At 39.7% G+C, this 16,179-nt stretch overlaps 1 protein-coding gene and 2 non-coding genes across 3 annotated transcripts in view; 1 reads left to right on the top strand and 2 right to left on the bottom strand.

The window, feature by feature from the left end:
• Positions 1–5,642: 5,642 nt before the first annotated feature.
• trnav-uac (transfer RNA valine (anticodon UAC)) lies at positions 5,643–5,715 on the bottom strand. Its single transcript has one exon. It is a non-coding gene; the product is annotated as a tRNA-Val (tRNA).
• A 1,518-nt stretch (positions 5,716–7,233) lies between these two features.
• The window catches only part of nsd1b (nuclear receptor binding SET domain protein 1b), a 52,002-nt gene continuing 43,056 nt past the window's right edge, over positions 7,234–16,179 (top strand). The window contains exon 1 of the mRNA XM_049591852.1: positions 7,234–7,273. The gene's annotated coding sequence lies outside the window, so the exon portion shown is untranslated. The remainder of the gene's footprint in view (positions 7,274–16,179) is intronic.
• trnav-uac (transfer RNA valine (anticodon UAC)) lies at positions 8,064–8,136 on the bottom strand. Its single transcript has one exon. It is a non-coding gene; the product is annotated as a tRNA-Val (tRNA).

Below are 16,179 nucleotides of genomic sequence, written 5' to 3' on the forward strand. Positions count from 1 at the left end.
CAACCAGCTGTGTGTCATCACATTGTGTGCTGATGAACATTGTTTGACTTTCCCCAGAGATCCCTGCCCCTCTGGTGGCAGTGGTCCAGGTGTTGGCAGCAGCACAGGGGTGAAGCCAAACACCGTTCATCTGCACACACTGTGATGCCACACAGCTGGTTCAATATCAGCAAAGTTTCCCTTTATATTCATTGTGTTCTGTGGCGATCAGCAGTGATGTGGTGGTTCACTTTTACACTGTGATCTGTAGCCTATAGTTCGGCTTTAGCTTCTACCTGTCTTCGTCTTTTTAACCTGTTGTTGCTGCTGAGTCAGTTTGACATCCTGGATATATCCTTCAAACACAGACTGTAGACCCCTCTGTCTGCTTCTCTCTGGAATCACTCTTTCAGTTTTATAAAAATATGATCATATTTCTTCAGGGAGTGCAGTTAGTTACAGTGTGGGCTCCATGCTTACTCTGACAGCTTGTTGGGACATCATAAAGGGGCGGGGCTTAACAAAAGGTCAGTTGTTGACAAATCAGCTCTTTCTCATTCCAAACTCGTCAAATATACCATCACTTTGTCAGTGATCTGGGCGTCAGATACCAACGCACAAAGGAACCTTTTGCAGAGTTATAAAATGCATGGGCCGGCACGTTTTAAACCCCACTGGTAACAGTGTAATAGAAGGAGGTGGAAAGTCCCGTAGTATTTAGAGTCCCATTGCATTGTTGAGGTTTATAATAATTGATTATCACCGATGCTTTTCTGGACTGGAAAACAAAATACTGCAGACATTGACTAAGTGGAATTTTGAATCATTTAATATCCTTTAATAATCCTTCTTTTGGGGCCAAAACTATTTCCAATGTTATTAATACATTATCATACAAGTCTGATTTAACTGTTTTATCTCTGTTAAGAGATGTTATTGAAGGAAAGAAAGAAAAGTGTAATATAACAGGTTATTCCAAACTTTTTAAGGCAGTGTAGAAATCTAAGTCACGTTTTGGTCTTGGCACCGGTCAGTCCAGGCTCAAACGCGCTACAAGTCACCATGGACGTGATTTTGTATTAATAACCTTTATGTGTAAAGATGCGAATATGGACAGCTTTCCTCCTAGCTCCCCTGATGTTCCGTCATGAATACAGGCTTCCTGAGGAGTTGAGTCCCGGAGAGAAGACGCCGTCTCCACCTGTGAAGCCGTCAAACGACCAACTGGGGGTTTGTTTGTGTCGACAGCCGAGTCCATCCTCAGCAAGAGCTCTCTCAACACAATGTCCAACGCCCCCGGCCCCTCCAGCTCTGAAGCTCAGCTGAGGGGGGGCGTCTCAGCCGGGGGGCCCGGTGGGGCCGTAGCAGGTCCAAAGGCCTGGTGCTGGGAGGCTCTGACAGGGGCAGCTGAATCCCAGCGGCCCCTCAATTCTCACTCATTCTTCTAATTAGTCACTTGGACAATTAACTCCCGCAATGGTGAGATCTGGCTCCACTCTCCTGCAGCCAGAGGAGAGAGGAAATGTTCAGGTGATGAGTTCTTCAGTTTTTTAATCATACATTTCACTAAAAGCACTGAACTCTAAGCCTTTTTATACAGAGGTGGAGCTATAGGGCCATCATGAAGTCCCTTTGTAACGCCGCCTTTATGTCTTTACACAGGACCAATGACCAAAGCATCATGCAGCTCAACTGTGTGATTACAGACAGCATGCAGGCATCGCAGAAGCAAAGGAGGCGTTATGGGTGTGACATGTAACACAACAGCATCAGCCTCTAGTGTGACATGTAACATATGCATTGGCAGCACTTCAAGCCCAGTTCAGGCAAAGATTTGCGATTTGACCAGCTAAGTGTCGGGTGACATCATCAGCCGGCTTGAGTCGAGCAAAGACCGGCCAGTTCACACCGCTGACCCTTTTCTCTGCGACGTCCTAAAACGGTTTTGTCGCGAATCTTGGGTCTGAACTGTGTCCGCCTTTAGTGTGGCGTGTAACATACGCATCAGCAGCCCTTAATAATTAATAAAAGTGATCATTTACTGTCAAAGGTCATTGTAACCGCGCCTGTCTTATTCTAGCAAATGTGGTATGTCAAAAACGCCTCAGTGGTTTTTCTACCTATTTGGCACAAACATTCACTTGGACTCAACGATGAACTGATCAGATTTTGATAGTCAAAGGTCAAAGTCACTGTGACCTCATCTGTCTCAATGTTGTGAACACCTTGAAGAAATTTCTTCAAATTTGGCACAAATACCCTCTTTGAGTCAAGAATGAACTATTAGTATTTGCTGGTCAAAGGTCACTGTGACCCCACAATAGCTGTGGCCAGAAACAGTATTTTTTGGGGCTGGTAGTTTGTCCGTCCCATTCTTGTGAACGCAATGTCTCAAGAACACCTCAATGGAATTTCTTCAAATTTGGCACAAATGTTCACTTGGACTCAAGGATGAACTGAATTAGTTTTGGTGATCAAGGGTCAAAGGTGAAGGTCACAATGCAGCCATCTCATTCTCAGGAACGCGATATCTAAGAAACGCCTTGAGGGGATTTCTTCAAATTTGGCACAAACGTCCACTTGGACTCGACAATAAACTGACATTTTATATCCAAAAGGTCAAAGGTCAGCTTCACTGTGACATCATCATGTTTAAACGTCATATCTCAGGAACACAAGGAGAGACATTTGGTCAGATACTGAATTGGTGACTCTAATCTTGAAACTGCTGATTCTATAGATCTTCTGTGGGTGAAGCATCCATGTTTTCACTGACATGAATGGAAACTATGGGAGGATTTTTTTTGTATTTTATGTTTGTTAGATTAGTTGCTTGTCTATATTTATATCTTCCTGTACATTCGTTCTCGATGCTGTGTGTATAAGTATGATAAAGTATATCAACAACCAGAGTCAAATTTCTTGCATGTGACGGGTTCATTCTAATTTTGAAAATAGTTTACATGTTATAATGATGAGTTTGAAGAGGAGGATGTGGATGTTTTTCTCTGTGGTCGTGGGGACATTTTGTGGCTGATGCTCCTGCCTGACACTCATCAGTGTGAATGTTCAGCATCTTAATTAGTGGCGATGGGACGCTCCTCCCTGCTGAAGCCCCACTTTGTGAAGGCAGGTGCAGCTTTAAATGACTTGACATTTTTTGCAGTGTGCAGAAGGTGGCAGGTTGTGATCCTACAACCCACATCTCATATACATAATCCAGCAGGCAGGCGGGCCCCTGCTCTTGTTGAATGGGGGGACTCTCCCTTCCTCTAGGGACGTTTCAGGGCTGAAAGAGAACCCTCACCACCCGGCTACCGGGGGCCCGTGGGCGCAGTGAGAAAATGAAGACCTCTGCACCCCTCTAAATCCCCAGGAATTTCTCATTAAGCGAGGGTCCCGGGCTGCCGAGGGCCCTCTGGGCCCTCACCCACCCCCGTGAGGGGTCTCCCTCTCTGGCAGGGAGAATGGAGCTCTCCACTCCACTTTGTGCTGGCTGCCGGCTACCAGGGCCTGTTATTCACCTTCTCCTTTCTCACCAGCACAAGAGCTTTCTCCCAATCATGCTTTCAAAGCCCTCAGGACTTCCTCTTCCTTTCATTCACTTTCTACATAAGTGTGTGTTTGTGTGTGTGTGTGTGTGTGTGTGTGTGTGTGTGTGTGTGTGTGTGCGCGTGCATGCGTGCGGGTGTGTGTGTGTGTGTGTGTGTGTGTGTGTGTTATAAGACCCAAAAGAGAGAAAGGCATAATTGAATTTGACATTTTTTTAATGGTATCCTGAGATATTTTTGTCTGGAGGCGCCAAAGCTGGAATGAAGCGGACTCTCATTTCAAAGAGTGTTTTTTTCTTCTTTTTTTCACACGTTGTTCACGAGTACAAGGAGGATTAATGAGGATTATGTATATGAGGAGAGGTAATGAGTTTTGATGAGAGTAGAGAGGATATTTAGTGTAAGATTTCAAAACATCTCAGCGAGTCAGGATTTGGCAGCTTCAGCTGCTCCTGACTTTTCCTGTTGTGGAGTCACGTTATCCTCATATTTTTCTGACGGTAAACACGGGACACTTTAAAAAGGACGAAACATATTACAGGGATTTTGTTTTTTAGATAAAAAATGTACGAATAAGTTGAAGAGACAAAACATCCTGTTTGTGTGTTTGCTTCTTTCCAAAAGTGAAGCTGTTACCTCCCCTGTGTGGAGAAAAGCTGCTGCTACAACAACACTGACTGACTTCAACCCAAAAACGTATTTTACCTGCTCATGACTCAATATAGAAAATATTAATTTGTTTTAAGATATCCTATAATTTAAGAAATAATCTACAGACTTTTATACAGGGTATATTTCATACAGTATTCATGGTCTTTTGAATTTTGTGATCATTTTACTCAGAAGTCTTTTTATCATTTTAAAACACATTAAAACACGTTATATATTGGTATGAAATATATTTACTGATGTGATATTACCATTTATGTAGGTCCTCATGCTTTTAATGTACTAATTAATGCTAAATAAAACATGTTTACTTTAAATCTCTGTAGCTTCTCATTACTGAAATATTTTTCTACATATTTCGGTTTATTTATTTTTACTTGTTCCTTTTTAATATTTACTGTTCTTCCTTGTGTGAATTTTGGTTTCCATATAAATAAATAATTAAAAAAAAAAACGTAATATTATTTTATTTCTATAACGGCCCAAACCAAACCCAACTTGGTGTGTTTGCAACCCGCAACATACGTGCCGGATGGGAGATTATTCAGCCGAGAGGAAACTATTAAAAATGAAAGTACATTTACTCAGGTTACTCTTTAATAAGAATGGCTTCTTCTTCTTCTTCTTTGTGAAGGTGCTGGATTAAACAAGTAGATCAGTAAAAGGACTTTAAAATCAGTCCTTACAGATACAGGTAGGAGCCGAGCTGAAATCCGGTGCTTGGGCAGTGACTTGCTGCGTCAGAAACCAAGGAAAAAGATGTCCTTTGACGTCGGCATGGTACGTGGCCTGTTGCTGTTACAGTGTAAGGGTGCACGGCAGCGTCAGGGGGAAACGCAGCAGGACAAGATATATTTCCAAGGTGGCAACCTGAATCTCCTGCAAGGGCCCACTCTCTCAACAGGCCCCTGCACCTCAGGGGTCCCAGTGTAATTGCACTGCCTGCACTGTCTATATTTACGCCCCAGCACCTGACCCATGTAACCACATACTGCAAGTTTAGGAGCCATTTTATGCACTCAGAGAAGTCCCATCGCTCTGCTCTGAACTGCACCATTGTCTAAAATATGACAGACACACGATTATACAGCTGTGTATACGTTTTATAGCTGAGACACCTACATGGCTTACATGGTCATTTAGAGTATGTCCTAGATGAAATTTAGATTGTAAAAATAAAAAATTTCATTGAATATAAATGACATATTTGGCTGTAACTCTCCTGTATGTATTTCTTTATGAATTTAATTATTTAATTCTGTGTTTATTTCAGCATTAAGTTATTTTTTGTTCATTTATTTCTGTAATTATTAATTGGTTTATTCCTCTATTTACATTTCAGTCTCTGTTATTCCTTCATAGAACAGAGGGGGGGGGATTCATTACACAAGAAACAAGTGGTGTCATACTGTAACTTACAAACACCTGGCAGGTGTAAAGCAATGGTTCCACTGGGGCTCGAACCCAGGACCTTCTGCGTGTAAAGCAGACGTGATAACCGCTACACTATGGAACCATATGATCTTCTAATTTGATAACATGTAATGTAATAAAGGAATAGTCAGAGAAACATACAGGAGTAAAAGAAAGTGCAGATGGGAAAGAAGTTCATACCAGTGGTGATGTCACCTCCGGGTGTTTTATATTATATAACCACTTAATCTTCATTCAATTTTTTAAAACAACATGTCAGGTTCACCTGACACAAAAACGTGTCCCTTAGGAGCTTGACGTGATATTTTCATGTTAAATCAGCAGTTTTGACTTAATTTAACTAAAATGTATGAAGCTGATTTCACTTAATTAGTTCAAGGCCAATTAAAAACACGATCTTTATGCACTTAACATATTTTCTTCAATAGAAGTTCAGTAGAATTAAGAAATGGCTGTAAATATGTGCACTCAATGTTTTTATGTTCATATGACAGAGGATTTAATGCTCAAACAACAAAAAAGCTATGTTAAACTGACATTAAATTCCTGAGGTCATATCACAGTGAGAGGAGCCAGTCTGCATTATGGTTTTTACTTTTGATACTTATTACACTTCTGTAATTTTACTTAAGCAACATTTTGAATTCAGGACTTCTACTTGTAACGGAGTAATTTCAGACTTCAGTATTTCTACTTTCACGTCACTGACTTCTTCACGTTGCTCTAAATAACAGCGATGTCTTCAGAGAAACAGAAGTGGAATGAAACTCAGACCAAAAAAAAAAAAAGTTGATAGAGAGAGAAAGCTGTCCCATGCAGGCCAGGACAGCTGACAGCTGGGTTCAGCAGGGGTCAGGGGTCGGGGATTGGCAGCAGTGGGGGAGTGAAGTGGAATCTAAAACAACAGGAAGACACACATACACACACACACACACACAGAATGACACACTGACACACACATACATATCCGGGAGAGGAGGCGAGTGTGGGCCTCCGGCCGGATCTGTGGTGTGACAGACAGTTGACTAAAACTTCATCAGTGTGGTGTGAATGCTTCCTCCCACATATCTGTGTGTGTGCGTGTGTGTGTGTGTGTGTGTGTGTGTGTGTCTGTGTGTCTGTGTGCGTGTGTGTGTGTGTGTGTGTGTGTGTGTGTACCACTATCTTTATTAGGACCAGTTTTAGACCTTGGACAGTGACCACATTTTAGTAACATGAGGAAATTTTAGAATAAGAAAACAAAAAAGAAAACCAAACTGATTTTGAGGTTAAATTAAAATGTCTGGTGACGACTCTGTGATTAAAACTATAATATATAAAGACAGCTCCCAAAGCTCGACCTGCTTTTATTCCTGTTTCAAAGGTAACATGATCACCTTGCTCTTTATGCAGAGTGCTCACTACAGGTGATGGTTATTTAAAGGCCATTTCCTTCTGTATGCATTAGTTTGGATGCTACAGTTGCATAAAAGCCATGACTATGGACCCTGGTGCGTCATGCCACACACTGCCTCCCACTGGCCAGGTGTTGTAAGTGCAGCACAAATCTCTAAAAACCAAGATGGCCGACAGAACACAAAAAAGTGTTGAGCAGCTCAGGAGTTGATCACCAACCCTACTACAATAGGAGACACTTACAGGTAATTAACATTTGTTTTATTCATCTAAAAAGTTATACAGTTGTTAAGATTTTTCATGTTGGGAGTAAATTAAATTAATCATCTGTCCACCAGGTGGACATCATGCAGCACTGACTACCATTACTGCAACCTTGTACCTACCTTGCAATTTTTGTGAGAAAAAAAAACAATATTTCGACATGATTTTGGCATTTTTGTAGAAAACATTCATAGAAAAATATACATAGGTAAGTTAAGAGGAAGGAGCTGAATGAGGGAGGGGGGTACAAGATAAATTTTAATAGTTTCACATATTGCATCTTTTCTTTCATCGGTTTACATTTCTTAAGTTTAAAACTTAAATGCATGCTGTCCACCGAAATGGACATGTAAAAAAACTCCTTAAAAAATGAGTGTTTAAAAAAAATGAACTTCAAATTTTTGGTTTTCGTGACTAAAAAGGAATATAAACACTTAGGAAAAACATCATGACTGAAGTCGTAATTCATGCATGAAAGGGCGAGAGTCAGTCCTAAATATCTATCTAATTGTAAAAATCAAAACATATTAAATATAAACGAGATTTATGGCTGTAACTCTCTTATATATATTTGTTTACAAATTTAACTATTTCCCTGTGTGATTATTTCAGCATTAACTTATTCTTTGTAATTATTTTTTGGTTCACTCCCTAAATTGAAATGCACTATGTCACTCAGTTCTTCCTATATAGAATGGAAGGACAAGTCATTATGCAAGGTGCACCTGAAATACTACTCTAACCTACATACACCTGGCAGGTGTAAAGCAATGGTTCCACTGGGGCTCGAACCCAGGACCTTCTGCGTGTAAAGCAGACGTGATAACCGCTACACTATGGAACCATATATACATCTATCTATATATATATATCTATATCACTAAGTTAATATTTAGAACAATAAATTAATATTAAGTGAAAACTGCAAAAGTAACAGAAAAGGGCGTGCAAGCATGAAATTAGTTCATACCAGTGGTGACGTCATCTCCAGGTGTTATATTTTGTTCAACCACTCCGTCACTTTAACCTCCATTCATGTGTTGTAAAACTAAACCAGCCTGGGTGAAATATTGTGTGAAGAGATCCCAGCTCACACTGACACTGACACACACAGATGTGTTGGACACATTATTACACACAGACTCCGTCCCATAGTGTGTGCTGTGCTGCCCTCCAGTGGACAGGACGAGTCCTTACAAGGGATTTGTATAGAAGAAGAAAATATTAGTAATACAAAGGCAGTGGTGGAAGAAGTACTCAGATCCTTTACTTTAAATACAGCACTCTAAAAGACTTTGTTGACATTAAAAGTCCTGAATAAATACTGTTACTTTAAGCTCAATTTACTCAAAGTATTCTAAACTATTCTGGTTCTGTTGCTGAATGCATGTAAGAGCATTTTAATGTTGTAGTTTCTCAATGTGGAGCCAATTTAAGATACTTTCTAGTCTACTGGGTAGATTAGTAGAATTATACTGCCTAATATCATAAAAGTATATATTTTTTTAATGTGAAATGTAACTAAGTGTTAAATACATGTAGTGACACACAAAGTACAGCATTCACCCTCTGAGATGAAAAGTAGTAAAGTACAATCCCAACACCAAAAAAGCTGTGACGCTGTGTAAAATGTAAATGCAATGATTTGCAATTTCTTTTAAACCTTCAATGCAGTACAGAGACGTTAAATTTAATGTTCAGTGTTTTGTTTTCCTTTGGAAATATACACTCATTGTGAATTTGATCCCTGCAACACGTTACAGAGAAGTTGGGACAGGAGCAAGCACAACATAGAGGGTCACATTAATAAAAATTAATAAGCTGTCCAAAAAAATTGTCATAAAATGCCTGAAAAACATTATTAAAATGTCCGAAAGAATGTTGATAAAATAACCGAAAAAGTGTTTAAAAATATCCGGAAAATGTTGATATAATGTCCAAAAATATTGATAAAATCTCTGAAAAAAATGTTAGTAAAATATTTTATAAAATTGTCGAGAAAAAGTTACTAAAAAAAATGTTATTGAAATGTCCTTAAAAATGTTAAAATGTCCAAAATAATGTTAATGAAATATCCCAGAAAAGGTAAAATGTTGATAAAATGTCCAAAAAAATCTCAGAAAAAAAGTTAATAAAATGTCTGAAAAAAAAAAGTTAATAAAATGTCTGAAAACATGTTGATAAAATGTCAACAAAGTTACAACAGCATCATACAATAATTGAAAGATATTTAGAGCCAACAAAACAAAAACTGTTTGGGTAAATACACATTTTTACAGTCATAAGGATCAATGTATCTGCTGTCCAGTCCAGTGTCGTCTTTTTGAGTCCTGTATAGAGTCCATTTTTCCCATTTTCTTTCTAGTTGTGAGTCTTGTTGTCTCAGTATGTGTCAGTTTCTCTGTTAAAAAGATTTCTTCCACAGTTGTTTGCTATGTTTCTTTACCCTTGTTCCTGGTGATAGCTTTCTATATTGCTAGCAGCAATATTTTGATCAAATATTTATAACTAACAATAACATTTTCTTCAAAAAATGTACATAGATAAAGCACCAAACAGCTGTTAGGAACCTCATATCCTGGAATGAATCAGCACTGAACTTAACTGGGGGGACTCCAATGAACAGGGCTCGTGGCACTGGAACACTTGATTGAGAGGGACTCCTCTAAAATTATTGGAAAGAAGCGATTTCATCATGACAAAAAGTAAAGAAATCAGTCTGGAACTCAGAAAGAAGATAGTGGATGCTGTACTGCCAGTTCTTAGCGTTTCACAGTGTCTAGAACAATTGTACAAAGCACAATGAGACGTATTCTGTTAGGAACAAACTGGGCGTGGTCGAATGTGCAAGGTTTCAAAAACTTTGGAGAGGAAAATAGTCAACAACAGTCCCCAGCAGAATCCACACTAAATGTTTGTGTACGTTCAAATGAGAAAATGTACGTATGCCATGAAGTATTCTGATTGATAAAAACATGCATGCGTCTGCCAGGAAGCAAATTTATTTTTTGAATCCCAAATCAACTTGGAAATGTCCACATGTGGACTCAGCCTCATATCCCGCCCTCTACACACCTACATTCAATCATAAATACCGACCAGAATTTGATTTGAGATTTAAGGTGCAGAAACTTTTGCAATCAAGAAGTGGTTATGGAAAAGTTTTGAGCTCCACTATAGAATCAGTCCTGAGCCACCTCTGTCGGCCAGTCTTGAGTTTCAGTATGTAAACTATGATGTAGATGCAAAATAACATGAAACAGTGAGTGATTTCTGTCGCCAAAGCCAAGCGCAGCAGTAATGACCAGTCATGACACATCTACTGTATGCCAGCTCTTCTCCTCCTGACTCAGCTCTGGATTCTATTTCGGTAACATGAGACTGAGAGGGTTCTTATGTTCTCATGGCATAGATCTGCTTTTCTTCAACAGGCTTTGAACATGTGTTGTGTAGATACACAGAATACAAGTTGCACAAACACAAATAACACTGCTGCATTTCAGTGTTATAAACAATCTGGCTTCAGTTCACCACCTCACCATCTTGGTCGCCAATTTCCCGTCTTCAAAGTGTGCTTACACATGGGTCAGAGTTTGCCTAATTTTACCCACATTACCTTGTTTTTCTTTATAAATCCCAATTTATGCTTAGAAAGTGGCGTACGCACTTTTCAAGCCCTTTTTGTGCGAACACAGTGGGTATAAATAAGGGCCCTAGATCTCTGCTAAGACTGATTGTTGCTGAGCAACACACTGTCACTCTGACCTCGTCACATATTGATGTTTGAGTCATGGACTTTCTATGTCCACGTGCGACCAGCAAGGTATCCTGGGTGCATTGGTTGTTGACTCTCTGGGACGCCGTGTCAACTTCATCCTGTTACATCCACTATGTTGGTACAACACTGTGTATTGACGTTTTTTTGCCATCAACAAACACACGTGGTTAGGTTTAGGAAAAAAGAACAGGGTTTGGCTTTAGAATCTTACAGAAAGTCACTGCCCAAGCACTGGATTTGATTGGGCTCTGCTGAACTGGCCTCTTCTGGACTTGATGTTTCAAGGAGGACTGTTGTAAGGACTCTTCATCGTGATGGGCTTCGAGGTCATCGTCCAAGAAAACTCACACAGCTGCACATCGAAGCCAGGCTGAAATTTGTCCGTGAACATTTGAAACATGGGCGTGAGATTTGGAAGTCTGTCCTCTGGTCTGATGAAACTAAACTTGAGCTGTTTGGGCACACGGAGCCTTTTACCCTAAGAGCTCAGTTGCCACAGTAAAACATGCTGGTGGGACCATAATGCTGTGGGGCTGTTTTGCTGCTTCAGGCACAGAGAGAGAGCAGAGAACCTTGTTCAGGTGCATGGCATCGTGGAGAAAGAAGATTATGTTGACAGTTTGAAGGATAATATAAAGAAATCTGCTGTCTAACTTCAAGTCAACGCTGGGTCTTCCAGCAAGACAGTGACCCAAAGTGTACATTAAGGGTGGTCCAGGACACCAAAATCAAGGTCCTGGAGTGGCCCTCTCAGAGCCCAGATCTCAATCCTATTGAGAATCTGTGGTGGGAGCTCAAGGTTAATGTCCTTGCTCAAAAACCACACAGTTTGGATGAGCTGGAATAATATGCCATGGGGGTACAGGCTGAGATCCCTCAAGAGACATGTGCCAACCTATTCAGGAACTACCATAAGAGGCCGCTGCCAGTTGTGAGTCAGAAAGGTTACAGGATCTGAAGGAAACATACAAATTGTCATCCAGCTCCTTTTTTCTATATCTACAATTAAGTTCTGCTATACAGGCTGTAAATACCTTGAGTGACAGCCAACTTGTTATTCATCCAATGAACTTAATTAGGAAACTATCTGGATTAACTTGAGGATATGTTTCTTTAATTTAAAATAATTTGTTAGAGCACACACACACTTCAATAAGCATTATAGCAATTTGGAATAATTTGGAGAATGTTTCCCGTTCCTCACAAAACTTAAATTCTAAATTAACGAGCCTGATTTTCATATTACAAACTTATTTGACACTAAAGCAGTGTTATATGATGAGTATATCTACTTCTCCAAACTGCGTGATTTGAATCAATCAAGGACTTTCTTACATTTCATGAGAGAGTGTCCATGGGTTAAAAGTTTCTGGGAGCAAATAAAAATGTCCATCTGAAATGTTGGGTATTAAGACTGCTCTCCAGCATGTATGCTCCTTAATGATGATTCAGGGCAGCACTTTAACCACACTCAAAGGGGCAGTTATGGCTATCAGCATGCATTTTCTGCTGAGCAAAAAAAAATTATCCAGCTGATTTTTACTCAACTCATCCACAGCCAGGTCAAAAGCATGTGTGATCATTCTCAGGGTCCACTTTTCTGACCGAATTTCTGTGCAGTACAGACCGACAAGTTGATCAAGCAAGTCAACACCACCCATTGCTTCATTGTAATGCTTCACCACCTCTAGATGGGACACCTTCAAAAATCAGGCCTGCTTTTTGTCCCACCGCTGCACTTCATCCATTCTGCTGACATCAACAAAGTTGGGGGCCATGACAACTGGTCTATAGTCAAACCATTTGACCAGTGCCACCTTTTGTTTGCCTGATGAAGGTCTAGTACCGAAACGTCGTAAATTAATTATTTATTGCAAGTTAGACAGTGTGCGGGAGTCCTTTTGCAACTTTTTGGTCTTCTCTTTCCAACGCATCTGTCTTTTTTAATAGATGTGCGAAGTGCTTCCTTTGCTCTAAACCAGTGCCACCTTACCATCATGGCTTACAACTTCATCACAGCTTCCTTGCGGCTTTTTAGCCATGTCTTTGTCGACTGTAGAGGAGGCCTGGCATAGCAAAAGACCCTTGATGTCCCAGCAGCATGAATTCTCCTCTCAGCCAGCAGCTCCAGAAGATTGTAAGTTGTGAAATAATTGTCAAAGTGCAACTTGTGGTTGGCCTCTGTGATTCGCTGGCTAAGTTGGTACACCACTCCAGCTCCAAGTCCCAGCTGCTTCTGACACTGTTCTGATATCTCCATTTTAGCTCCTTGGTGCAGCAGGAAATCATAGGCCATGCCTTTTTCCCCACACAGGAAGTATATTTTTACCCCCGAAGGGTGTGGCTTGCCTTTGATGTATTGCTTGACAGATAAAGATCCACGAAATGGCACCATTTGTTCGTCAACACAGAGGTTTTCCTCTAGTGGAAGCTCCAAGCATCTTCTGTGTGTGGCATTGTAGAGAGGACGTACCTTGAAAAACACATCATTGTTCTCTGCTGGCTTCTCCAAATTGTTGACCAAATGCACAGTGACTGGAGCTGGAAGAATCTGTCACGGGACATGGTGTTATGAAAAATACCAATGTCCATCTCAGCTTCCCAGTACATGCAGACTCCTGGCATTTTCATCACTTCCATAGCAAGGTGGAGACCAGCTAGGGTTCTGATTTCTCCCGAACTAGTCATTTTGAAACCTAGTGTGTCACTTTGCATGGCATAAATGTTGGTGCTGTCGGTCATCAGATCAAAGATCTCATATACTGTTTTTAAGTATTCATAGGAGCTCATGGGATGTCTGTCATAAATCAGAGGATTCTCAAAGGAAGTAACAATGATTGTTGTAAATGTCCTATGATGCCACTTAATCTCTTCCTCCCTGGTTACTGTCATCTCCTCCTGATCCTCTGTCACTACACGGCCTTAGATCTCTTCTATTTCAACCTCAGTTGCCACCTCAAGTTCTTCTAAACCTTGTACTATGAATTAACAATAGTCTTTATTTCTAAAGTCATCATCTATCTCATTCCTGTTCTCATCTGCCTCATTTCCTGAATCCAAGCCATCAAGATCGGATAACTGTCCATTTAAAAGGTGTTCAAGGAAGTCTGTGACTTTATACTTTACATACAATATACACAATAATCACAGTTTAGCTATGGAATGCTTACAGGTATTTTGTTTCTTTGCATGGTGACACCAAATATGTTGTGCAACACCTCTGATACCACATTTCTGAGGAAGGAGGGAATGATCAGTTGTGTCAAACGCTTTACATAAATCAATAAATACACCCACAGTGTGCTGTTTTTTTAATCTACTGCTGTTGCTATATTTTCTACAAATCCATTACTGCTAAAGACGTTGATCGATCACTCTTACACCTCACTCAGTAACTCATATTTCTCATCAAAGTTGTCCAGTCTGTTTATAGTTGAACTGCTTCTAAAATACTTGAAAAACTATTCATAAACACGTTTGGTCATTTCCATGGAAACGTTTAGGGTTTTGTTTGATTTCATAAAGGGAGCTATTCATTTTGACCTTTACTGTCCATTACATGGTGTTTTCAGGCTCCAGCAGTCCTGATAATATTCAGCCCTGAAGCAAGACCCTACCTCCGTATATTTACACAACACATATTCAAAGCCTGTTGAAGAAAAGCAGGTCTACGCCATGAGAACATAAGAACCCTCTCAGTCTCATGTTACCAGAATAGAAACCAGAGCTGAGTCACAAGGAGAAGAGCCGGCATAGATGTGTCATGACTACTGCTGCGTTTGGCGACAGAAATCACTCACTGTTTCATGTTATTTTGCATCTACATCATATTTTACATACTGAAACTCAAGACTGGCCGATAGAGGTGGCTAAGGACTCTGCTGATTCAATAGTGGAGCTCAAAACTTTAAAGTAGGGGTGGTGGAAGTTCTCAGATCCTTTACGAAAGTAAAAGAACATAATGCCGCACTGTAAATAGTCTTATACAAGTAAAAGTCCTGCATTGAAAATGTTACATAAGTAAAAGTATGTCAGTGTAATCAGGAAAACTTCAAGTATTAAAAGTAGAAAAATATCCCCATGACTGTTGAAATGTATGTATTAATGTTGAGTAGCTACAATTACTGTTGTAGTTGGCTGAGGTTTAACTGATATTATGATTAAAGGGGCCACACCTTTGTTGTATGTGTTTAAAGCCCTGATATGAAACATGTTGGCACTTTCAATGATTTAGCCACTACAATAAAGGCTGTTTAATACCTCCTTCCTCGTTTTCTATTCTTTTGGAATGTCTGGATTGCCTTCCTGTGTATTCATTATAGGTTAATCTGCCACTATTTTCTCCATTAATTGATTGATTGTTCAGTTTGTAAAAATGAGTGAGAAATGGCAGAGCCTAAAGTGACACCTTCACAGAGTAAGTTTTGTCCAACCAACAGTCCAAAACTCAACATTATTACGTATAAATTACAACTATTGAAATAATTAAAGCAAATCTTAATTTGTAAAGTAACTAAAGCTGTTAAGTAATTGTAGTAAAATAAGAAGTACAGGATTTGCCTCTAAGATGTGATGAAGTATAGCATGAAAAGATACTCAAGTAAAGTACAGGTACCTCAGATTTGTACGTAGTTACAATCCACCACAGCTTTTATAGTCATGATTTTGTCTAGTTATTTTATTAACTTTTTATTGTATATTACTGAATTGTTTAACTTTATGATCTATGAATACGTTGCTGCTTGTTATCTTTAAACTGTGTCTTGTGGTGTGTCCTTGAGTGCTTTGAAAGGTCCCTAGAAATAAAATGCATTATTATTAGTAGTAATATTAAAGTACTCACTGTCAGGAAAAGCAGGATGTGTTATTATATGTAAAGTTATCAAATCGTTAATACTGATTGATCAGTGTGTGAGCAGCATTTCACTGTTTTCACTAGTTTTAACTACTTTACATATAGTTTGTTAGTTCAGGTCAGTGATTACAAAGACGGGCTGGACCGCCTCAGTACTTGCCTTTTCACAGTGAAATGTTATGTTTTTACTCCACTACATTTATTGGATACCTGAAGTTACTTTGCAGAGTCAAAACAAAAAATAATACAAAATA

This window comes from Epinephelus fuscoguttatus, linkage group LG12, assembly GCF_011397635.1.
Source record: "Epinephelus fuscoguttatus linkage group LG12, E.fuscoguttatus.final_Chr_v1".
Lineage (NCBI taxonomy): Eukaryota > Metazoa > Chordata > Actinopteri > Perciformes > Serranidae > Epinephelus > Epinephelus fuscoguttatus.